A 26,361-nucleotide genomic window follows, 5' to 3' on the forward strand; every position below is an offset into this window, starting at 1 on the left:
TGAGGGAGGTGGTGGGGAGAAGGGTATAAAGAGGGACATATATAAGGTGACAGAAAATGATTTGACTTTGGGTGGTGTGTACACAACATAATCAACAGTTCAAATGCTCTAGAAATGTTGACCTGAAACCTACGTACTCTTAGTGATCAATGTCACCCTATTAAAGTTAATTTTCTAAATAAAATTGAATATGTTTTTAAATTCTTGAAGTCAGCGACACTGATCATCCATCTCCTTCCCCACCCCATGGGTGCACTTCCTACAACCCCGGGTGTGAGAATTCTCGTTTCCTCAGGAGCAGTCGGGGAGCAGAAATTCAGAAACAGTGCAGGTTCCACTCCAATGAGATGAGATGTGTCTGTACTTCCTGAGGCTGAGGGTTTGGGGAACACGGTGCTGCTGTCGGACAGGAGGCAGGAGGGGAACAAAGGAGAGAGATTCACAAGATGGGCTGGGCAGGGTCCTCACACATTAGTACTGTTCACATATGCTGGGCTCAACTGGGGGCTCCTCTGACGGGGAGGAAGGGGGTGCAGTTGTCTCCTGTCTCAGAGACACGTAGTTCAGCTGGGCGAAGATCACATCCTTGGGGGAGTCAGAGGCAGCCACCTGGAGCAGGGCAAGTATGAGGGAAATGGAACATGTATGGGGTTGGGGAGGCCAGGGTTCTGGAGAGTGTGAGACCCACCTGAGTGTCCATCGGCCTATCTTCTTCTGCTTGTCTGTCCTTCATGTCCAGCAATTCCCCCCAACATGGAGGAAGGAGAGGTGGCCATACCCTGTCTGAGTCTGGATCCTGAGTGGTTCACATGGGAATATGTCACTCCCTGGGGGACTTCATCATGCCTGATCTGCTGCAGAGACAGTGAGACAGAGACAGTGTTCCCTCATTCCACTGGTGACACCCTCCAGTCAATCATCCACTTGTTGTCAGAGTGATGATGTGAAACTCTATATCAGATTAGGTCACTCTCCTGATGGAACCTACAAGGACTTCCTAAGCGTTAGGGCATCAGGATGCTTCTATGGTCCCGACTCTAATCCTAACACACTGTCTCTTGCTCATTTGGCTCCAGTCACATGGCCCATCCTGCTAAAGAAGTGTGTCCTGTCTCAGGACCTTTGCCCCTCTTTATTTCTCTGTCCTCTCCATCCCCCCACTCCTGCTCCATTTTTTCTCACAGCACTTTGCTCTCTAGGACACTGTCCCCTTGTTTGAACAGCGTCTCCCTCCTCCACAGGTGAGCTGGAGGAGTGTGGAGACCGTGTTGCTCAGGGCTGCACTGCAGCCCCTACATGGAGCCGGTAAACAGTGAGCTCCCCTCACATCTGCTGGTGAATGAATGAAGGGGGCCATGGGAACCTGTGTGTGATTCACTGATTCATGCCTCCTCCTGAGACACTGGGCTGCACAGGGTCAAACAGAGGATCAGAGGCCAGCAAAGGGGAACACATAGGAGGGTCCATGATGTCACAAGGAAATGAGGAGAAGTGAGTCACAGCAGGAAAACCTGGGTGTCCAGAAGGAGAGGTCAGTGTAGGACGCTCCTGTGAACAGAAATAGGTGAGAACGAGGAAGTGTCCATTGGATTAACTGGGCTACAGGAAGGTCCTTGGTGGTCTGGACAGGAGCAAGGGTCTCACCTGAAAGTCCAGCTCTATGCCCTCCTCAGGCTGTGGGTCCTTCAGGGCAGCATCTGCTGGGGCAGAATAGGGGTGTGTCTCCTGGCAAAGTCCCTGAGATCTCAGGGCTGTAAACCCTGCCTACTTCCAGATGGGCCACTAACCCAAGGGTAAGAGGAGGTGCCAGGCCCTGCAGTGAGGATATTCATCCTTCTCACCCCTGACCCCCACATCTCCCCACTTGTCCCTCCCCCTTCATCTCCTGAACCCCTGTGCCCCCTCCCACAGGGAAGCCCTCTCTTCCTCTCACAGAGGGCTCCATCTGGGTGTCTGCAGCGGGGCTCCAGATAGCTTAGGGGGCAGGGGTGTTACGGACAGAGCAGAAACATGGTCAGCAGAGGTCGGGGGTCTTCAGGGCAGGAATCAGCTGACCTGCAGGGCTCTGCGTTTGTGCTCTGTGCCTGTAACTCCTGCATCAGCTTAGACACCAGCCTCCTCCAGGCTGGTGAAGAGGGACAGTCTCTGCCCTGGGAGGGTAGGAGCCCCCTCCCTGTGTTATTACAAAGCAAAGAAGGAAACCTTAACACACTCGTGTGTGTGTTTCATATTTCATGAGATTGAAAACAATGAAAGATTACCTCACAAGAGTGCTTCTATGCTGACACTGACGGTTTTCTTTCTAGATTTTCTGATTCAAGATTTTGGGGAGATCTTTTTCTCACTGACCTTGTCCATCTATTTGGTTTTCCTGTGGCTGCTGCCCCAAATGACCCCTTTGTTGACCAAGGTCACCCTGTCCCTATTCACCTGACATCCAGCCTTTGCTCTGACACTGGTGTCAGAGTAGAAGAAAGAGGAGGAGGGAGAGCAGCAGGATGAGGGCCACCGAGACCCCAATCACAACGTTAGGTACCACTTGTGACCTTGAACATGAGTAATGTCATGAATGAGCCAGAGATCCCGTTTAATGAGCACCTACTGTGTGCGAGGCACATGATGGGGGCTGTCATCCACCTCCTTTCCCCCTTCCCACAGTCAAGCACAGGGATTGCTGACCTCACCCCTATTGCAATGAGGCTCAGAGAGGTTCACCACATGCCCCAGGTCACCCAGCTTGGATGGGCCCGGGCTGGACCTGAACCCAGGACTGTGGGCTCCCTGTGCTGTCCTCATGCTGCCCCCCAGGTGGACACCAGCTTTGTGCTCTGGGTTCCTCATCTGTAGGGGTTTGTCCATGTCCCATCTGGAGCTGAGTGTCCTTTCTTATTACCTGACCCAGCACAGCAAGGACATTGGAGAAACAAGGGTGTGGCATGGACACTGTGTCTATCCCAGTATCCGACTCTATCCTGTGGGACCCTGAGACCATTTTAAGAAGGTCAGGCTGAGCTGGGGACTCTGCTCTCCTGAGCTCTGTGAGGACCCTTATGTCACCTGATGTCACCGCAGCCTGTGAGCAGGATGGGGCCAGGGATGGACAGACAAGAACCTGACACTCAGAGAAGAGAAGGGACTTTCCAGTCCGAAACATGGGCCAATAGAACTAGAAACTGTACCAGGTCTGATTCCAAAACTTGTTCCCCCTCTGACTAAGCAGCCTGCAGCTCCAGTCCATGGTCCTGCCTGTTCCTCCCTCTACAGTGTCATCAGCATTGCTACAGAGGGGACACTCTCCATAACATCACACTCTGGGGGCTCCCCTGAAAGCCCCCTCTCCCAGGAGCTCAGAGCCTGAACAGAAAAGAAATCTGAGCTCTGGGCCATGATTCTCTTTTTACACTTGGGGACACTGAAGCCACACAGGGGAAGGTGTGTCCATGTCAGTGTGTCCACAGGTGCCTCAACTCCTCTAAATGACTCCGACCCTACACCTCATGGACCCAACTACCACCTCCTGACAGAGACTCACGTACTGCCCCCTGTGCCTGACTCTGTGGGGAAGGGCAGTGATCTTCAGAGCCTCCATGGGATCATGATGGCATTTGGGGGGGGGGGGTTGATTCCATCTCACACATGAGCCTGGAAGAGGCTCCCCAAGCCTGGCCCCAACATCTCCCTCTGCCATGGCCACCCCACCTGTCACCTGCCAATCTCAGAGCCCTGAGAGCCCTGTCGTTCCCAGCATCTCTGCCTGACTCTGCATCCCTGTGACAAAAACTCATCCTTGAGAATCTGGGAGACATCAGATTTCCTCATAGATTCTCAGAACAGCCTTGGGGTGCACTGAGCTTTCTCTGAGCACAGTTGAGGGGTTCACCAGCTGTGGAGAGGGGCCCCATAAGGAGGGGCAATGGGACCTCAGAGGGTTCTGGGAACAAGGATACAAGGCTGGTGAGAGGCTGGGGGTCACCCGGGAGTCTGCAGATCACTTGGACTTTTCTCCTACATCTGCTCTGCGCCCAACCCAAAAACTTATTCCCCAGATCACCTACCCCGTTCCGCTCCACGGTGCAGGGAAGGAGCACATGGGTGGGAGGGACTGTGAGGGGCAGATCTCTGCTGGGAGACCATGACTCAGAGCCCCCTCCTTCCAACCAACATCAGATGTGTCCTGGGGACAGGACCTGAACTGACTGCTGGATAAGGACGCAGTCAGGTCACTCACCTGAGTCCAGTAGATCCAGGGGCTCACTGGGGTGTGACCACACATGGAGTTTTATCTTTAAAAAGCCATGGGATCTGAATGTATGCTTGTGGTTGGGGGTCACAGCGCCCACAGGAAACAGGGCTTGGAACTTTCCAATGAGATGTTGATGTGAATCCTGGGTCCAGCAGAGCCCATGTTCTCCTTCCTGAGTCAGAACAAACCGGTCAAATCCCTGCCCTGAGCCACACTGGAGGGTCACGTTCTCTCCTGAGATCACGACAGGACTGGGCAGGGCTGAGAGTGCCATGGACCAGCGCAGATCCTAATAACGGTGCGGAATTAAGGAAACACATTTATCAAAACAAAAATGATGGGACTTGGAGGACTCTTCAACATGCTTGGCAGTATCTGAGTGCCCCATAGCCCCAGTTTGCTTTATTATATAGCCATATGCAAACCAAGGACCTTGATACAAAGTTGCACATCCAAGGCTAAGACAGGAACTCTCCCAAGGCAAAAACAGGATACATTAGTGAAATCTACCAACATCTGAAACAAACAGAAAGTCAGAGGAAGGGCATGTATATTGCTTCCAGCAACCCAAGGAAGCAAGTAGAGTGGGTGCAAATACTCAGCATCATAGCCAAATATGGAGATGGAGGGGGGAGAACTTAGCCTTTTCCTAAGCCTCAAATCTAAAATGGCTTTTTGCCATTTATGGGCCACAACATATCCCCCTTTTCTTTTTTACTTTTAATTTGTGTGCTGAGATTTGCACTCATCTGATTTCCTAGTTTCCCAGATTATAATTTAGAAGCAGACTGAAAAAATACAGAACAAACACAGAATTAGTATAGCCAATACTAACAAGATACCCAAATATTCTAAAACATTACAGTGATTAAAGCCTTTAAGCAAACTCTTGGCCAATACAACAAGAATCCATAAAAAAGTAGTGTCTTTAATATGTTCACCAAGCCCAAGTTGGCACCAACATCTTTCCAAATTTCCGCAAATTCAACCCAACCCCAGTTCAGTCCATCAAAAGCTGCACAGAAGCAGGAGTCCAGGAAACACATCCAGGAGAAGTCCACATGGCACTGGAATTGCTGTCACACTTCCACACTCTGCAGCTAGCATCAAAGTTCCAAAGACCGCTGCTTCTAGCTGGTAATGACCCAGGTAGACTGGAAAATCCATCCACAGCACGCATGAAGATGGAGCTTCCTTTTTCTTTAAACTGGAAAGATGAACCCAGGGGGCCTTATACTGGAGCTTTACAGCCATGGGGTGGTGAGGAGAACCTTGGGATACACTAAGCTGGGTGGCAAAGGTAAATTTGTAAGTTGGCAAAAAAGAAAAAAAGGACCTCTAAATTAGGAGTAGGTCCTAGCCTAAAATATGAGTAGGGCATTGAGGCAGGAGGAATAAAGGAAACACTATATATTAAACAAAGCATCAGAAAATAGGACTATCAACAGCCACAACAGAGATCTTCGAGGGAAGAATAAAAAACCTGAATATTCAGGCAAGACATAGTTAAGTGGCCTTTGTGTAAATGAGATAAGTTTACCTGCTACTTGGAAGAAATACCCTAGGCTCGTCCACAGTATCGTAGATGGGGCTGATGGAACTAGGCACCTTCAGCCTTCAGTGGCAAACCCCAGCATTCTGGGCAAGGTTAGGTCACAGGTGGCTGGAACAGGGCTGGAAGAGACTGAACCCTCCCTTAGAAAAGCGAGGGGGAATCATACCTTCCAGTGTTTCTTCTTTCTCACAGCAAAGGCATGTAAGCCTGGCAGGCTTTGGTTCAATGACCTTCCTTTCCACTATTGAAGCAGGGCCCTGATGGAGTCCTATGAGGCCCTGTTGGGGCATTGGAGCCTTTGAGGTTGTATGCCATGTGCTAGTATTTTACCTAATCTCTTTTGGGCTTTTTCTGCCTCTTAGTACCTTAAAAGCCATGATCAGAAGATCTTGCTGAGGGGTTTGCGGATCCCCATCTGCCTATATCAACCTTTTCTGTATATCTGGAATTATTTGGAAAAAGACAGAACAGTGTTATTAGCTGGAACAAATAAAAGAGGGTAGAAGTTTGCAGGAGAAAAGGATTTGGCGTCTCCTGTTTATCAACATTCAAAAGAAAATTTTTAAAAGATAAGGAATCTTCCTTTAACAGATTTTCAGGAATTCCAGGATATGACTCCCCCTTTTATATTTTTAAAATTGACCTAAAATATTTGCTGGGTGCACTTTAATAATACCTTGACTTTAAAGATTGTAAGAAATACCCGTAATTTGAAAGGTTTGACAAAATACAGTAAATGCTTTTGCTACATATGCAGGAGCATTATCAGCTTTAATCACATCAAGAAGTCCAATAATAGAAAATGCATACAGACAATAAGCTATAACATGCTTAACAGCCTCTCCTGACCTAGCAGAGGTTGCCATAAATCCAGAATAAGTAACCACTGAAACGTGGACATAGGACTGTTTGCCAAATGAAGGTATATTAGTAACATCCATTTGCCAAGGTTGTCCTGATAGGGGTCTTTGAGGGTTAACTCCAAATGAAGGGACAGATTGTAGTATAGGACCCCTTGGACAGGATTTACCAATCTGTCATGCTGCTTCCCGAGAAAGTTGAAATTGTTTATGTAGGGCTGCAGCATTCTGGTGATGAATAGTATGAGACTGAATTGATCGATCTGTCAGGGTTGCCCCACATAATTTTCTATTGGGTAGCTTGATCAACAAGGGTATTCCCTTGTGCTAAAGCTCCAGGGAGCATGGAGTGAGCTCAAATATGTCCTATAAAATGTGGAGCTCTATGTTGACGTACAACTCTTTGAAAAAGGAGAAACTGCTGAAATAGATCATCAGCAGTTGTCCCTAAGACAGCAGTCTCTATAGTGGAAATATTTGCTGTCTGTATATAGATTAAAGGAGGAATATGGCAAATGCTGAAAAGCCATGATAACGGCATGTAATTCTAGTCTTTAAGTTGATTTCAAGGCAAATTATTTTAGTATAAATTTGTCCATTGATTGTTAAGCCTGCTATTCCTGAGCTGTATCCATCAGTAAAGATTGTAGGTGCTTCAGGAATGGGATCATTAACAATTGTCTGAGGAAAGACAAATGTAGTAATTAATTGAACTATTTTATCAGCTGGGTAGTGAGAATCAATTTGGCCTCTAAAATTTGTAAAAGCGATTTGCTATTTAGTGGAAGTTTCCCAGAGCCATTGTTGTTGATCCTTTGAAAAAGGGACAACAATAATTTGAGGCTTAAAACCTATAAGCTGTGAGAGTCACCTACACCCCTTGATAATCAAGGAGGCGACAAAATCAAAATACAAAGATAAAACTTTTTTAAAAGTAACAACCAAATTAATTCATTCAGTAGGACCTGAAGCTTGCCACAATAGTCCCATTGGAGTGTAACTCGAGGGACAAATTAGTAAGGCAATTGATTCTTCAGGATTTATGTGTTTTAATTGTGCTTGCTCCAAGGCCTTTTCTACAAGCTTTAAAGCTTGTTGTCCCACAGCTGTAAGTAACCGAGGAGAAGCTGGTTCAGCCAAGCCTCTAAGACTATCAAAAAGTGGTTTCAGTTCCCTGGTAGTTAATTTCAAGGAAGGTCTAAGCCAATTAATGTCTCCTAACAGTTCTGGAAATCATTTAAAGTTTGCAAATGATCTGTCCTGATTTCTATTTTCTGTGGACGAATTTGTTGTCCCTCAATAATTTGTCCTAAATAAGAAAAAGGTAAAGATTGCTGTACTTTTTCAGGAGCTATATAAAGTCCTGATTCTTTCAAAGAATATTCTAGTTGTTGCAAAATGGTCAACAGTGTTTTTATCTGGATGAGCAATAAGAATATCATCCATATAATGAATTATGTATGCCTTAGGGTGCTGCAAAATGTTTGCAATTATGTGGACTTAAAGGAATAGTAAAAAAGCAATCCTTCAAGTAATGACAAATACAGGCATATTCCATGGACTATTAGATGGTTCATTGTGCCCAAGCTGTAGCTGCTCTTGTACCAATTGAGCAGCTGCCCTAAATTTCTCCTGAGAAAGGGTCCATTGGTCTACCCATACAGGATTATCTGATTTCCAAGTAATTGGGTCTGCACAATGCATTATAGGGGTAGCAGGAACTACCAAGGCCCCTATGCTAAATTTTGATATTCTAATCCACACTTTCTGGTATTGGGTGCCACTTCTATGGGGGTGAGAATTCCCCACTGTTCTTTTAAAAATTCCTGATTAAGCACTTGAGTATTGACTAAATTATTAGGACTGACAAGTAATGCTCCCGTATTTTTCAAAACATCTCTACCCCACAAATTAGCTGGCAATCCAGAAAGCACATAAGGCTGAAAAAAATCCAGAATGGCCTTCTTTATCTTTCCATTGTCATGAGTGGCCCAGGAAGGAGGCCAATGTAGCTTATCAATAACAGATACATCAGCCCCAGTATCAGTCCTTTAAATTTATACCTTTTTATTGTTAGTTCCATTTCAGGGCATTCCTGACCTATTTATTTAATCCAATTGGCAAAATCAGAGGAGCCAAGTCACCAATTTCCTTGGGGCCCTTTTGCAGGACGTGGCCTGAGAAGCAGAATTAGCACCCTTATACTATTCTTCTAACTGCCTGAATTAGCCGTGAGACAAATTCCTGAAATGACTTATTAGGGCTCTGCTTAATTTTGCTCAATTCCTTTGTTTTGCCGGAGTATAACCTTACACATAACAAGACAATTTACACACAAAAAACACAACTTTGACTAATTCTAATATTTAAATTGCTATTTGGCTCCTAAATCTGAACACACCTCACAATGCACTAACCAAATCAGTAAGTCTTAAGGATCTACATTTTATTCCATTTAAATTTAAATGAGTGCTCCTTACAAGTTCTAAAATCATTTTATTTTTTCTAAATATTAGAGCCAGCATTTCCATTTTTTGCATGCAAAAAAACCTTAATTCAGGCCTTAAAAACAGACACATTTTGACAACATTAAACAAAGACTAAACAGAAACAAGAATTAGACGAACCAGACAAACCAGAGAGACACCTGGGACTTCAGAGCACATCCAGATTAGAAAGATGCCTACCTGATATTAGTCAGGGCATTTTCTGACAGAGGGACTGAAGGATGTGACTAAACAAAATCTCCCTGAGAAAATTTGCTCTCGGCAGCTGCTGGGATATTTTCTATAGTCAGATCCAACACAGGTCCCTGCCTCAATTTCCAGGCAAAAAATAAGAAAGAAACAAAATGATACTTCAGAAGATTGTAGTTAAAACATTAAAGAAAATCAGACCATGAAAAGAAAAGCTGTAATTTTCCTAATACCTGAGTCTTTTATCTATTCTCAAATTCTATAGTCACTGTAACTGGTGGCTCAGGTTGACTATGCTGAGATTTTTCTCCTACCTCAACAGTCCCTTCATGAAAGTCCAACTTCCACAGCAAATAATCACCCTCGGAGAAACAAGCACAAGCAATCACTTTCCAGTCATTTGGTGGAAGAGCCTTTGCCCTAATAGTATCTAATAAACCAAGTGGAAAAGGGGCAGTAGGCCCATACTGAACACAAACAAGTTTAAGCTCTTTCAGAGCTCTAAAAGGTACAGGTTCATGATCTTGCACTAGTCTGTATCATCCTGTCTTTCTACAACAGGAAAATGGGTAAAGCCATCATATATTGCTTCCCCCACATTTCAAGCCTGGTCTATAGATTGTTGGAGAGGGGATTTCCCAGATTTTGAGCTACAGACTCCGCAATCAGTCCGATAAGAAAACTGAGGAGCAGAGGGTTGAACATAGGAAGGAGCTGAGGGCAGCAGAGGCCCCGTGGCTAAGGCAGCCATAGCCACAGATTCTTCATCCTCCCTGTCATCCTCAGACTCCAAGTTATCCTCGTTTTCACATCCTTCTGTATCCAGCTCACCCTGATACTCTTGAGACAATGATTTGTCTTCATACGGAAACATTTCTACATAAAGGTCCCTTAATTTCGACCCTATCTGTCCCATAATCTTTTACTCCCAACTACACTTACCCAAAAACTTTCTTTACTCACTGTGTGCACTTCACTTTGGGGAGTTCCATCACCTTCCTTCGGTTTTAGTTTCATCGTACTCAAGTCGTCTGGGCGCTACTTGCCACGGACCAGCGCGGCTACTAATAACGGTGTGGAATTAAGGAAACACACTTATCAAAACAAAAACGATGGGACCTGGAGGACTCTTCAACATGCCAGACAGTATCCAAGTGCCTCATAGTTCCAGTTTGCTTTATTATATAGCCATATGCAAATCAAGGACCTTGATACAAAGTTGTACATCCAAGGCTAAGACAGGAACTCTTCCAAGGCAAAAACAGGATACATTAGTGAAATCTACCAAATTCTGAAACAAACAAAAAGTCAGACGAAGGGCATGTATGTTGCTTTCAGCAACCCAAGGAAGCAAGTAGAGTGGATGCAAATACTCAGCAGCACAGACAAATATGGAGGTGGAGGGGAGAGAACTTAGCCTTTGCTAAGCCTCAAATCTACAGTGGCTTTTTGCCATTTATGGTCCACAACATGAGAGGCTGGGTTTGCTGTCCATTCCTAGGAGAGGTGGAGGCAACATGTTAAATGGGCTCACATCTCCCTCCTGTCCCCCAGGGCTGGGCTGTGAGAGGGGAGATCACCTGAGAGTAGATCCCCTTCCTGAGGGCAAAGCCTGAGGTTCCGACCGCTGAGTGTCCCCTCACCTGTCACCATCAGGTCCAGGGGGTCACTGTACTCAGACCAGCCAGTGGGGCAGATGTAATAACAGTGATATCACCCTGCGTCATGCTCTGTCATGTTTGTGATGGAGAATTTGCACTTGTTGGTGGGCTTCCACGGCATGTGCATTCCAAATTGAATGTTTTTCTTCTTTATACAGCTCGAACTCCTTGCCTCCTGCTGTACCCTGACACCATATGGTCACAGAGCTTCCCAAGGGGATTAGAGACTCTGGCTCAGACAGGATTGTGGGTATGGGGACAGTCCCTGGGGGGAAAAATACAGAGGTTGCATTAGAAACACCTTTCCCACCTCTGATCTCCGAACTCAGCCCAATTCTTCCTGTTTCACCCCCTCATATCAGGGCATCTGGGCACCCCCATGAGTCCCGGGGCCTGAAACACAAGGAGGGGAAGGGAAGCTTGGAGAGGACTCACCTGTCTGCACACAGGTCCTTTGGCCCAGACTCAGCCCTGCAGAGAGTCCCTGTCACAGGTTTGTACCTGGATATTGGAGCTGAATCCTTTCTCTAGAGGAACCCAACCTCAAAAGCTGCCTGAGCCTAAGGTTCCCATGAACAAAGGGGTGTAGCCTCCCTAACTGACTGTGCTGCCCCCTCCCCATGTCCACAACTGACCAAGGTAGAGAAGAGTAGAGAGGAGGTACAGCATGGTGTCTGCTCGGAGTGCTCCCGCTCTGCAGATGGAGGAGCCCCTGGGCCTGAAGGACAGAGACGCAGAGGATGTGGTGAGTCAGGGTCTGCTGCCCTTCCGGGTTCCCACAGCTGTGGACACACAGCAAGGGTACAGCCCCGCCCTGGGCCTGGCTCTGGGTTTTTCTATGATGAAGAGAAAAGGGAGCGATCAGGAGGACTCCATGGTCTCAAAAGACATATCAGGTCTTTCCTAATTTCCAGGTTTTCCTCTTTCTGCCTGATCTGAACTCCTGCTCAGAGAGTGCGGGAACCAGGGTCTTGTTCTGACTCGGCCTCTGACAGTCTGACTCTATACAGCACAACGGAACGCCAACCATGGTCCTTGAGGGTGCTCACTTGTGAAAGATTCTGCTCAGCAACTCTCGCAGAGTGGATATCACATTTCCAATCCTTTCCCTGTGTCTGAGGGTCCTGACAGGGTCACATCCATGCCAACCCTTAGCATTTTCTGCCCTCTTTATTTTAGCCATTCATCGTGTGTATTGTCACCATCCTGTGGTTTATTGTACATTTCTTCAAACATTTACAAAGTTCAGTGCCAATTAAAATATTACTGTATATTTGCATGTCAATGTAATTCACTTATTAAAGTTCTTGCTTCCTTTTCTGGTATCTGCTGTCACATTATAGATGTCTACATATTCCTTAAATGACCTCAGTACAAGCCCACTGTCTGATTTTGGCATCACACATACCTTCTCCCACTGAGTCCCATTGTGTGGTTTCCTCTTCGCTCCCTGCTGGTGTCTGTGAGGAACAGAAGTTCATAACGTTATCAGATTCCGCTGTACCCATCTTTCCACTAAGTTCATAGATTTGTGTCCAGTTGAAGAGAACTTTGTATTGCACAAGCTAGCAATGTATTTTCCTGTTTTTATTTGCAAAAGGAAAAGAAATTTATTTGCTTTTCACATTTTCATCTGTAGCCCATCTGACCTCTATTACCGTACGAGGTGTGAAGCAGATGTGAACGTGCACCTTGTTCCACAGACTAACCCATCTGGTCAGCACCACGTGATGGAAACATCATGACCTCCAACTGCACTTCACGGTCTCTGTCACGATGCAGGTGACTACATGAGTGGTTTGAGTCTCAATTTTTTCTCTTGCTCTACTAGATGTGGTGTCTCTGCTTGTCAATTTCTCAGATCTCCAAAACACCCATCTGGCTTTGAATGGCTGGTCTCCTCTCCCCTGTATCTCAGGTGGGGTGAATTGTCACCCCATTTGTAGGGGAGGGGTTGGTATCAGGCTGCTGCTACAAGTGAGGGAAAGGAGATCAAGAGATGAAATACCTGCAGAAGTGTTGTTCAACCATTCAGGTGGTAGTGCCACATCAATATATAATTGTGTGTGTGTATGTGTTTGTATTTCCAGTCATCTAACAGAAATCTCATGGATGTGCCTCTTAGCTAAATCCTCAAGACTGCACAGTTTGAAAAGGACCATGACACGCAGCATCAATCTTCTCTGTAGAAGCAGAAATAAGTCAAATGATTTAACCCGAGGAGAGGGACACAAAGATGGATATCCTCCTGCTCAAAGAAACAGGAACAGGAAGTCAGGTGAACACCATGAGAGGCAGGACCTGTGTCCCAGGGTCAGGAGGGAGAGATGGGCTCTCCTGTGGGAACAGAAGGGATGACCAGACCCTACCCTTCCCCAGACCTCTTTCTCCCATCCCTTATCTCACTGCCTCTGAGGGCACCTTTCTGTCTCCAGTCAAGGCAGGGAGGGAAGGTCACCATACACACCCTCCCAGGACAGTGGTCATTTCTATAACCTCCTTGGGTTCTGAGCTCCAAACCCCTACTCCCTTCTCCAGTTCACTCTTCACATCAGTCTTTCCAAATCTCTGTCAGTATTTGTCCATTTCTGTTTCAAATCTCTCATGGACTTCACTGTTCTTAGAGTAAATCCAGACTCTTTGTTCTGAATCATCCAGATGGAATCCCCTCCATCCTCAGCTCCCCCTTCTGTGTTTTCTCAAGCAGACAGGTGCAGTTAGTTCATGAACGCACATGCACACACATGCACACACACACACTGAATGATTGATTACTTCCTTGCTTCCTCATATCTCCTTTTTAAGAACCATTTATACCCAGCCAATCCATTCCCATGCCCTGAGCTAAAACCACAAAACTTGAAGTATCACCAAGTTGTTTTTTTTTCTCATTTGTCTTTTTTTAATGTGTTTGGGACTGCCACAGAATATGTAAAGACAGCATGCTGAATCCAATCCATGTAAGCCATTCACATACATTGTTTGAACACAATACTGAGGTTTAATTACTGTTGTTATTTTATTGTGTCTATATAAATATTGCATTTCCCTAATCCATTTGTTATGCACATCACATATGATCTTCATAAACAGTCTGATTATAGCAGTCCATTTTTATGTATTTCTTTTGTCTTTAAGACATAATCCCGGACGTCAGAGAAATGGTACTGTGAGGGGTGCTCCCGATACCTCTCCCTGAAATTTCAACAATTTCAACAACTAGAGACAGAAAAACAATCCCAGGAGCATCTGAAATACACATACATCAAACAAAAGTACGACTGGGCAAAAAGGTGGCTGAATATATAATCCACTCTGAAGGAAATAAGATGAAGAACAGAGTATTCCACTTTTCTCACTGATCTGAGGAAGAGCTGCTTTCACTTGGAACTGAGAAGAAAGGTGGGTGAGGGAAGAGAATAAGCTGGCTAAGGCAGAGATGTTCAAGCCAAGGAGAGAGTGTGCCTGCGGCTCTGCTTGAATTCACCAATGTGGAGCTAATGCCAGGAGCAAACCCCAATAGAGGTGGGGGAGGGGGTTTCTTGCAGAGACTCATACCAGAGCGGCTTTGGGCTTTGTTTACTCCTGGTCTCCCAGTCAGCGAGCACGGGCAGTGTGCAAGTGGATCCCCCTGGTGCTTCCGGCATGGGCGTCTGTGTTCCCAGAGGCATGGAGGGGCTGGGTCAGAGACTGTCAGCAGTTGTCCCCTGTGTGGGCTGTGGCTAGAGTTTCTGTATAATCCTAGCTTCCCAAACAACAGTGCAGGAAGTGCCCAGAGCCGGCTTCCCTACGCCCAGACCTGTCCAGGTGGGGCATCTCCGCCAGCCATACAGACTAACAAAGCAAACTCCCATGGAGGAGAACTTCGGAAGTGGTGGAGGGAAGAGCACGCAGACAGCCTGTAAGCAGCTGCTGGAGAGCAGACCTGCAGATCGCTGACAGGAGCCTCACCCACAGTCTGCTCACTGTCCAGCTGGCTTACGCTGGTGGCTCTGGCTAACAAAACCTTCTTTCCAGGCCTGCAACATAAGCAAAAAAGTACAGACCCATGGAACAGACCTCAGAGAACACTCTGGAAGTAGGGTGGGCTGGGCTGCAGGCTTCCAAACAAAGGAGAAGCCTGTGGAGGGCAGACCCAAGAGTCCTACAGAGCACTGAGGCAAATTTTAACTAGACATACCTGGAGAACCTTAGAAAGGAGCCTGACCAGAAGTCAGCTCACTCCCCTGCCTGCCTAAGCTGGTGGCTCTGGTTGGTAAAGCTGTCATAACCAGGGATATGCTATGAATGGACCTGGAGGAGGGACTTGTCAGATTTTAGGGCTTCTTGCTCTGCAGGCAGTGACTGGGACATCTTTCTGCCAGCTGATACAGGTTATAAAGTGCAAACACCCTGGGGAGACTAGACCCATGGAGCGCTGAGGCATTCTAGACATGCCTGAAGGCTCATAGAAAGACACCAGAAAGTCCATCAGCTCCCAGCTCTGCCTGATTACGCTTGTGGCTCTGGCTGGCAAAGCCCTCCCCAGAACCCAGATTTGAGCAGGGATAGAGGAGAGATTTGGCAGCTCTTAGAGCCTCTTGCTCTCCAGGCAGTGGCTGGAGCAACTTCAAAGCTGTGTCCCCAGGCTGTGGTTCAGGAAGGAGATATTTGGGGAGAGGCTCAGGAAAAACGAACTCTCCCATTGTCTGAGCCTGCAAAAACTAACAAGCCTCGTCTACCAACGGTATGGAGGCCTAGTTTATGTAATCACCATAGCGATACATCAACTGCAAATATCTGCCTGAGTGCCACAAGGGCAGAAACTGAGATACAGCACTACTGGCCAAAAAGAGGGGGAAGAAATAAAAAGAAAGAAGATAACCTCCCAAATTCAGAAAAAAAATCCAGTCTTTATAACTTTTTTCATTTTTTTCTTTTATTTTTTATCTTTTTTTCTTCCACCTTAGACATTTTATCCTTTTCCCATTTTATTATTCTCTTTTCATTTTGACCTTCATTACCCAAAAGTGTTACATTTTCCATTCTTTTTCTTTTTTTCTTTTATCTCTTTTTCCTCTCTTTTTTTGTTTCTTCTTTTCTCTTTCAATTTTTCTCTCATTTGATCCTCATTCACAAACAAATTATTTTATTATGAAATCAAATTTTTTGTGGCATTTTGTGTGCTTTATACCTCACTTTTTACCTCATTAGCATTCACCCCAATGCTGGCCTTTTATTATATGTAGTTTTTGTTCCACTTAATATAATAGAATTTTCATTTTTCACTTACTTTTTCTCTTTTTCTTCTTTTCTTCTGTTCTCTTTCACTATTTCTCTCATTCAACTGTCATTTACAAACAAATTATTTTAATCTTAATCCAAATTTTTCCTTGTACCATTTTGTGGGTTCTTACATCATTTTTTTTTTGCCTCTTTGTCACTTCCCCCCAACTCAGGCCCTCTGTTTTATGTATTTTTTGTTCCACTTAGAACCATAGAATTTTCAGTTTTTCACTGTATTTTCTCAAAAAAAATTTTATATCAACTCTTATTAGTTCAATTAAGAATATCACTCTAAATGCCATTAAGAAAAAAAGAAATCAAATATCATAGATAAAAAAGATAGAGATGTAGCTCAGATAGGGAAAAAAAACCTTTAATAGCTTGGAAATCTTGGAGTTAAATGACAGAGAATTTAAAACTGGAGTACTAAAAATAATCAGGAATATACAAGAAAGCACACAAAAAGGCAATTTAGGAAGCTCAAAAAACAATTCAATGAATAAAAAGAACACATCACCAAGGAAATTAAAATTATGAAAACAAATCAGAGATGAAAAACTCAATTCATAAACTGAAAACTGAAGTAAGGAGCTTAGCTAATAAAACAGGCCAGATAGAGAAGAGAGTTAGTGACATAGAAGACAGGCAACTAGAAACATTACACAGAGAAGAGGAGAGAGACCCATAAATTTTTAAAAAAATGAGAAAGCCCTATAGGAATTGTCGGACTCCATCAGAAAGACCAACATAAGAATAATGGTTATGTCAGAAGGAGAAGAGAGAGAAAATGGAATGGAGAACATATTCAAACAAATAATAGATGAGAGCTTCCCAAGCCTGTGGAAAGAACTAAAACCAGGAATTCAAGAAACAAACAGAATACTGAGTTATCTTAACCTAACAAACCTACTCGAGGGTACTTCATAATGAAATTGGCAGAAGCCAATGACAAAGAAAACATTCTCAAGGCAGCCAGGGAAAAGAAAAACACATAAAGAAAGGCCCATTAGATTATCATAATATTTCTCAAAAGAAACTCTACAAGCTAGAAGACAGTGGACCCAAATATTTAAAGTTCTGAAAGAGGAACTTCCAGCCAAGAATACTATACCTATCAAAGTTATCCTTCAAATACAAAGGAGAAATAAAAACATTTACAGATACAGAAAAGATGAGGAAATTTATCACCAGAAAACCCCCACTTCAGGGAATACTAAAGGAGATTTTTCGACCAGATACAAAGAACAAAACAAAAGTACAAGTAAAAGCTCCAACAAGATCACAATAAAAATAAGATTAATCTGTGACAACAAAAACAAAAAAGGGGAGAGGACAAAGATTAACAATAGCAAAAAAGGATGGAGTTCAGAAGCACTGATGAGATAATATACTATAATGAACATGATATGTATCCTTTCCATTACTTAATGGTAACCACCCCCTGAAAAAACACCACAAAAGCTCATGACTTGAAAAAAGAAGCAACAGAAGAAATAAGTATGGATTACAATCAAACAAATACAAATGATAGAGAAAAAAAAGAGAAGAACCAAACAAGATACAAAACTATCAGAAAGCAATATATAAAATGGCAATAGAAAAACCTCAAGTGTCAATAATTATAATAAATGTAAATGAATTGAACTCAACAATAAAAAGACACAGAGTAGCAGGATGGATTAAAAAAGAAAATCCAACTCTATGCTGCCTACAACAAACACATCTAAGCTACAAGGATAAAAACAAATTCAAAGTGAAAGATGGAAAACAATATTCCAAGCAAATAACATCCAAAAAAAAGAAGGTGTAGCAATACTCACATCTAACAATGCTGACTACAAGACAACAAAGGTAATCAGAGACAAAAACGGTCATTTCATAATAATAAAGGGACATTAAACCAAGAAGATATAACACTTCTTAATATAAATGCACCAAACCAAGGAGCACAAAAATATGTAAGGCAGCTACTGACTGACATAAAAACAAAAACTGACAAAAATACAATTATACTTGGAGACCTCAATACACTGCTGATGGCTCTAGATCAGGGGTCCCCAAACTTTTTACACAGGTGACAGTTCACTATCCCTCAGACCATTGGAGGGCCAGACTATAAAAAAACTATGAACAAATCCCTATGCACACTGCACATATCTTATTTTAAAGTAAAAAAACAAAATGGGAACAAATATAATATTTAAAATAAAGGACAAGTAACTTTAAATCAACAAACTGACCAGTATTTCAATGGGAACTATGGGCCTGCTTTTGGCTAATGAGATGGTCAGTGTCCAGTTCCATATTTGTCACTGCTAGCCATAACAAGTGATGCAAGTGTGCGGTTTTGCCACATACAGTACTAGAAAAGCACAGGAGCACTCACATTTTGTGCTCCTCTCACTGACCACCAATGAAAGAGATGCCTCTTCCGGAAGTGTGGCTGGGGCCAGATAAATGGCCTCAGGGGGATTCATGCGGCCCATGGACGGTAGTTTGGGGACCCATGCTCTAGATCATTCATCCAAACAGAAAATCAATAAAGAAATATTGGCCTTAAATGAAACACTAGGACAATTAGATATGATAGACATCTACAGGACATTTCATCCCAATGTGAGAGTATACATTTTTCTCTAGTGTACATGGAACATTCTCAAGAATTGGCCATATGTTGGGCCACAAAAATAACATCAACAAATTCAGAATGACTAAAATTATACCGAGCATATTTTCTGATCCTAAAGACTTTAAACTAGAATTCAGCTGCAAAAAAGAGGTAAACAAACCCACAAAAATGTGGAAACTAAAAAACACATTTTTAAAAATGAGTGGGTCAAAAAACAAAAGCAAAGATCAAAAGATACATACAAACAAATGAAGATAATACGACATATCAGAATCACTGGGATGCAGCAAAAGCAGTAACAAGAGGGAAGTTTATATATCTACAGTCCTATATGAACAAACAAGAGAAATCCCAAGTAAAACACTTAACTTCACATCTTAAGGAATTAGAAAAAGAAGAACAAAGGCAACCCAAAACCAGCAAAAGAAAGGAAATAATAAAAATAAGAGCAGAAATAAATGAAATAGAGAACAGAAAAACTATAGAAAAAATTAATAAAACAAGGAGCTGGTTCTTCGAAAAGATCAACTAAATTGACTAACCCTTGGCAAGACTCACTAAGGAAAATAGAGAAAGGACTCATATAAACAAAATCCAAAACAAAAGAGGAGAAATCACCACAGATATCATAGATATACAAAGAATTATTGTAGAATACTATGAAAAACTATATGCCACCAAATTTAACAATCTAGAAGTAATGGATAAATTCCTAGAACAGTAAAATCTTCCTAGACTGAGTCATGAAGAAGTAGAAAGCCTAAACAGACACATAAGTAGAGAGGAAATAGAAACAACTATCAAAAACCTCCCCAAAAATAAAAGTCCAGAGTCAGATGGCTATACTAGTGAATTCTATCAAACATTCAAAGAAGACTGGGTTCCTATTCTTCCAAAAAATTGAAGAAGAAGCAATACTTCCAAATACATTTTATGAGGCCAACATAACCCTCATACCAAAACTAGGCAAGGACTGCACAAAAAAAGAAAACTACAGACCAATATCTCTAATGAATACAGATGCTAAAATACTAAACAAAATACTAGCAAATCAAATACAATAATATATTAAAAAAATAATTCATCCTGATCAACTGGAATTCATCCAAGAATCACAAGGATGTTTCAACATACGTAAAATGGTTAATGTAATACACCATATCAACAAACAAAAAACATATGATCCTATCTATAGATGCAGAAAAGGCATTTGATAAAATACACCATTTTATGTTTAAAACACTCAACAAAATGGGTATAGAAGAAAGATATCTCAACATAATAAAGGACATTTATGATAAACCATCAGCTAACAACATATTAAATGGCATAAAACTGAGGACTTTTCCCCTAAAATCAGGAACAAGACAAGGTGGTCCCTCTCTCCACTCTTATTCAACGTAGTACTGGAAGTTCTAGTCACAGTGATCAGACAAAAGAAAGAAATAAAAGGCATTCAATTGGGATAAAAGAAGTAAAGGTTTCACTTTTTTCAGATGATATGATCCTATACATCAAAAACCCCAAAGATCCACAAAAAGATTTCTAGAAACAATAAACAAATACAATAAGGTCGCAGGACACAAAATTAATATACAAAAGTCCATTGCCTTTCTATATGCCAACAATGAAACATCAGAAAACCAACTCAAAATAATAATCCCCTTCATGGTTGCAACAACAAAAAAATAAAATAGCTAGAAATAAACATAATAAAGAATGTAAAGGGTCTCTATATGATAAAAACTACAAAGCATTGTTAAGAGAAATCAAAAAAGATACAATGAAATAAAAAAATATTTCTTGTTCTTGGATAGAAAGAATAAATATAGTCAAAATGACTATATTACCAAAAGCAATATGCAAATTTAATGCAATTCCCTTCAAAATTCCAATGTCTTTTTATTATTTTTTTTTTATTTTTTATTTTTCCTATGTCTTTTTTAAAGAAATGGAACAAAAAATCATCAGGTTTATTTGGAATTATAAAACCCCAAATAGCCAAAGCAATTCTAAGGAAAAAGAACGAAGCTGGGGGCATTACAATACCTAACTTTAAATTATATTATTATAGAGCCACGATAATCAAAACAACATGGTATTGGCAGAAAAATAGACACTCAGACCAATGGAACAAAATAGAAAACCCAGAAATAAAACCACATACATATGGTCAAATAATTTTTGATAAAGGGGCCAACAATGCACAATGGAGAAAAGAAAGTCTCTTCAACAAATGGTGCTGGAAAGCCACATTTAAAAAAATGAAACTTGACTGTTTGTCGCTTGTGCTAAAATTAATTCAAAATGGATCAAAGACCTAAATATAAAACCTGAAACAAATTACATAGAAGAAAACATAGGTACTAAACTCAGGGACCTTGGTTATAAAGACCACTTTATGAATTTGACCCCAAAGGCAAGGGAAGTGAAGGCAAAGATAAATGAATGGGACCACATCAGACTAAGAAGCTTGTGCACAGCAAAAGAAACTGACAACAAAACAAACAGACAACCAATTAAATGAGAGATTATATTTTCAAACAACAGCACAGATAAGGGCCTAATATCCAAAATATACAAAGAACTCATAAAACTCAAAAACAAACAAACAAATAATCCAATAAAAAAATGGGAAGAGGACATGAACAGACACTTTTCCCACGAAGAAATATAAATGGCCAACAGATATATGAAAAGATGCTCATCTTCACTAGCTATTAGAGAAATGCAAATCAAAACTATAATGAGATACCACCTCACACCTGTTACATTAGCTATTATCAACAAGACAGGTAATAGCAAATGTTGAAGAGGCTATGAAAAAAAGGAACATTCATCCACTGTTGGTGGGAATGTAAAGTAGTACAACCATTATGGAAGAAAGTATGATGGTTCCTCAAAAAAACTGAAAATATAACTACCATATGACCCAGCAATCCCTCTACTGTGTATATACCCCCAAGATTCAGAAACATTGGTACGTAAAGACACATGCAGCCCCATGTTCATTGCAGCATTGTTTACAGTGGCCAAGACATGGAAACAACCAAAAAGCTCTTCAATAGATGATTGGATAAGGAAGATGTGGTACATATACACTATGGAATACTACTCAGCCATAAGAAATGATGATATTGGATAATTTACAACATAGATGGACCTTGATAACATTATATGGAGTGAAATAAGTAAATCAGAAAAAACTAAGAACTATATTCCATACATAGATGAAACACAAAAATGATTCTGAGGGACATGGACAAAAGTGTGTGGTTACGGGGTGGAAGGAGGAGAGGGAGAGGGTTTGGAATGGGTAAGGGCACAAAGAAAACCAGATAGAAGGTGACAGAATACAATTTGACTTTGGGTGATGAGTATGCAACATAATCAAATGTCAAAATAACCTGGAAATGTTTTCTCTTAACCTATGTACCCTGATTGATCAATGTCACCCCATTAAAATTAATCATAAAAAAACTCAAACTGATAAAGTAATAGATAGAAAATTTTTCAGTAATAAAATATTATATTAATGCAATTCACCATATATTAATATGAGTTAATGAATGAAATCTGAATAAATGTTATGGGATATTTGTTCCATATTATATAAAATGTCATAAATATTTTAACTATTCTTTTAAAAGTGTTAGATTATCACCAGGTAATAAATTTTATGGTTTTAGATATTCACATTATTGTTAGCTTTTATTATGGAAAAGCTTTATGGAGATTTAAATCAAATAAAATATCAAGAAAAAAATAAAGACATAATCCCACATCCTTGAATGACAGACCAGCCAACACCTTGTCCACTTTTACTCCCTTTCATATAGTCTTTACATCTCCAGGTTTCTCTAGAATGTTCTATTTATCTGTAAGACATTCTCACTCTCATCTTTTGCATCCCACTGCCTCATAAAACCAGTCCCTCAACAGCAGTCTACTGGTGGGTCCCACTTGGTTTCATATTTTCTCATTTTTCTAATTGGTAAGTAAATTAATTACAACGTTAGACTTTGAATGATTGTATTTTGCTAAACTGAAGTCTCTCTTTTTTTTCTTTTTTTTACAGATACAGAGAGAGAGTCAGAGAGAGGAATAGATAGGGACAGACAGGAACAGAGAGAGATGAGAAGCATCAAATCATCAGTTTTTTGTTATGACATGTTAGTTGTTCATTGATTGCTTTCTCATATGTGCCTTGACTGAGGGCCTTGAGCAGATGGAGTAACCCCTTGCTCGAGCCAGCAACCTTGGGTCCAAGCTGGTGAGCCTTGCTCAAACCAGATGAGACCACATTCAAGCTGGCGACCTCGGGTTCTCGAACCTGGGTCCTCCGCATCCCAGTCCGACACTCTATCCACTGTGCCACCGCCTGGTCAGGCTAAACTGAAGTCTCAAAACACATGAAATGGGTTCTTCTCAATCATGATGAACGTCTGGTCTGGCACAAGTACCCAAATGTTAGCATTTTATCAGTAAATATTTGCTTATGAATTGGCTGAAGGCAGAGGTGAAATCCCACATGTGGAGATCTGATCATTTAACCATTCAGGATGCGGTAGTTCCACACTTTATATTTACACTCTGTGTGCTTTTGAACAGGAACAATCCCTAACCTTAACTATACCCCTAACCCCTTCATACAACAAATGTAAATTATATACTCATATTTATATTTTATTTTTATATAAAATTTAAGGAACACTGAATAAGGTAAATATCTGGGTTCCAATAAGATGGGGTGAAGCTGTCCATGCACAAGTGCTGAATTCACGCTCATCCTCTCAGGATTCACATACAAAGTGACAGGTTGTTAGGGGAGATGGTGGAGATCAATGGTCTTATAGAGACACGTGCATGTTTTTGGTAAAGAGCAGGCCAAGCCTAACCTGTGGTGGCGCAGTGGATAAAGCATCAACCTGGAAACGCTGAGGTTGCTGGTTCAAAACCCTGGGCTTGCCTGGTCAAGGCACATATGGGAGTTGATGCTTCCTGCTCATCCCCCCTTCTCTCTCTCTATAATGAATAAATAAAATCTTTAAAAAAAGAATGATTTTTTTTTAAAAAAAGAGAGCAGGCCAATTGAGAACCAGCATGAATTCCTTAAACTAGGGAGCTTGTCCTGATTTCCTTGTGGATTCTCTGGCGACAATTTTAAATTCACTTGCTGGTTGGTGCTGTTCATATAGCAGGAAAAGTGCCCAACTCCCAGAGGAAGTTATTACAGCAGAACTCTTAATTATTTTTCTTCAGTTGTTAAAGGAAAGCTCAAGATGCAATATTATCTATATGGAGGAGAGTATGTAAGCGAACAAGAATGTTCATAGCAACATTGTGGAAGAAATCCCAAAATAGGAGAATAAATGGGTTTAAAAATATATAAAGCTCATGGCCAATTAACAGTTTAAAAAAAATAAGCCAAGTCCAGGCAGACCGTATGCTCAACATCAACAGATGCTTAAGAAAACCCCGGGCTCAGGATTAGCAACAAAATCTAAGATCATTTTTTTTAAAGGACTGAACCGTCTTTGTCTCTGCACCACACACGTCAGTTCCTCTTCTAAGTTCCTTCAAGGAGATCACCAAATAAACCAATGCATGAAACATGATATATTAAAGGGAAACAAATACAATCTATTTGATTTAAATAATTAATTAGTGAGATTGTTCTATTTTAATTTTTTATTTTTATTTAGAAAATTAAATTTAACACGGTGACATTGATCAATAAGAGTATATAGATCTTAGGTAAACACCTCTATAGCATTTGAATGATTGTTTGTGTTGTGTACCCACCACCCACAGAGATTCTTCTCGATTGAAAAAAAAGAAACACACCAAGTAGAAGTCAACAGCACTTTGTGTTGCCTCAATATAAGACCCCTGATCATGAGTCACTTGAGAGACATCCCCAAACTGTTGTAAATGCTGAATCACCCATCTCTGTAAAGTGTTTACAGCTTTTTTTTGAGATATAAATATCTTCAATTACAATATTACTCTGCAAACTTTACTTCAAAGCATTTTAGTATCATATTTATACATTATTTCTACCATAAAACATTCAAAGTGTTTCACACCCCATGTTCTCTTGTTGTCAGTATTCTTCATCCTTCCCCATCCACCTTCATCTCCACCACAGCCAGATGGGTGCAACTCCTACATCCTGGAGAGTGACTTTTTTTTCTCCTTGAAACAATGATTTCAGCCCTGGCCAGTTGGCTTATTGGTAGAGCATCAGCCAGGTGTGTAGATGTCCTGGGTTTGATTCCCGGTCAGGGCACAGAGAAGAAGGGCCCATCTGCTTCTCCACTTCTCTCTCCTCTCTCTCTCTCTCTCTCTTTCTCTCTCTCTCTCTCACTCTCTTCTCCTCCTTCCTCCTCCTCCTCCTCCTCCTCCTCCTCCTCCTCCTCCTCCCGCAGTCATGGCTTGGTTGGAGCAAGTTGGCCCCAGGCACTGAGGATGGCTCCATGGTCTTGCTTCAGGTGCTAAAATGGCTCAGTTGCAGAGCAACAGAGCAATGGGCCCAGATGGGCAGAGCATCACCAGGTAGGGGGCTTGGTAAGTGGATCCTGGTCAGGGCACATGCAGGAGTCTCTCTCTCTACCTCCCAGCTTCTAGCCTAAGAGGAAAAAAACACAGTGATTTCATTTCCCTCAGATATATACACATATAAAGAAATGCAAGGTTAAATGGTAGTTTAATCATTAATTTTTACAGTAACCTCCACAATCTTTTTTCACAGTGGCTGAACCAATTTACATTCTCACCACTCAACAGAGCAAAGAGTTCCTTTTTTTCACATCTTTAACATTTATTATTTCATGTCTCTTTGAGAACAGCCATTCTCACGGGGGTGAGGGAATATTTCATTGTGGTTTTTGTTTTCATTTGCCTGAAGATTATGAAAGTGACACTTCAGGTCATTTTCTTCAAAGCAGGTAGAGTGCATAAATTCTGCAACACCAACTCAGCTCCAATGAGATGCCAAAATTTACCAGTATTTACTGAGACTAAAAAATTTGGGGAACATGTTGATTCTCTCAAAGGGAAGGCAGGCACAAAGCAGAGTTGAATATTTCACAGGATGTGGTCAGCAGAGGACTCACACCACATGTACCGGTCACAAGATGCTCATCTCACAGGAAAAGGCCCAGTGTCTTCTCACCTTAAACACAACAGGTGCTGAGGGTCTGACTTAAACCACATAAAAGAACAGACCTCAGTCCTACATGCTCACATTTACTTTTCCTAAACTAAAATATAATATAAGGATTTTAACATAGATGGTTGCTATTGGAAAATCAAGACTGTCATTCAGATTATAATATTCACTATTCCCTGGACAAGCTAATATATAAACATAATTAATAATATGAAACTATTTTCAAAAGGAATACAAAACTTGTCGCACACCTAATATTTATTAGGTCTAGTACCACT

At 41.8% G+C, this 26,361-nt stretch overlaps 2 pseudogenes; one reads left to right on the forward strand and one right to left on the reverse strand.

Moving 5' to 3' along the window:
- Window positions 1–26,361, forward strand: part of LOC136331900 (leukocyte immunoglobulin-like receptor subfamily A member 6) — a 123,145-nt pseudogene that overhangs the window by 6,876 nt on the left and 89,908 nt on the right.
- LOC136328822 (leukocyte immunoglobulin-like receptor subfamily B member 4) overlaps window positions 472–26,361 on the reverse strand; it is a 30,595-nt pseudogene continuing 4,705 nt past the window's right edge.

This window comes from Saccopteryx bilineata, chromosome 3 (genome assembly GCF_036850765.1).
Source record: "Saccopteryx bilineata isolate mSacBil1 chromosome 3, mSacBil1_pri_phased_curated, whole genome shotgun sequence".
Classification (NCBI taxonomy): domain Eukaryota; kingdom Metazoa; phylum Chordata; class Mammalia; order Chiroptera; family Emballonuridae; genus Saccopteryx; species Saccopteryx bilineata.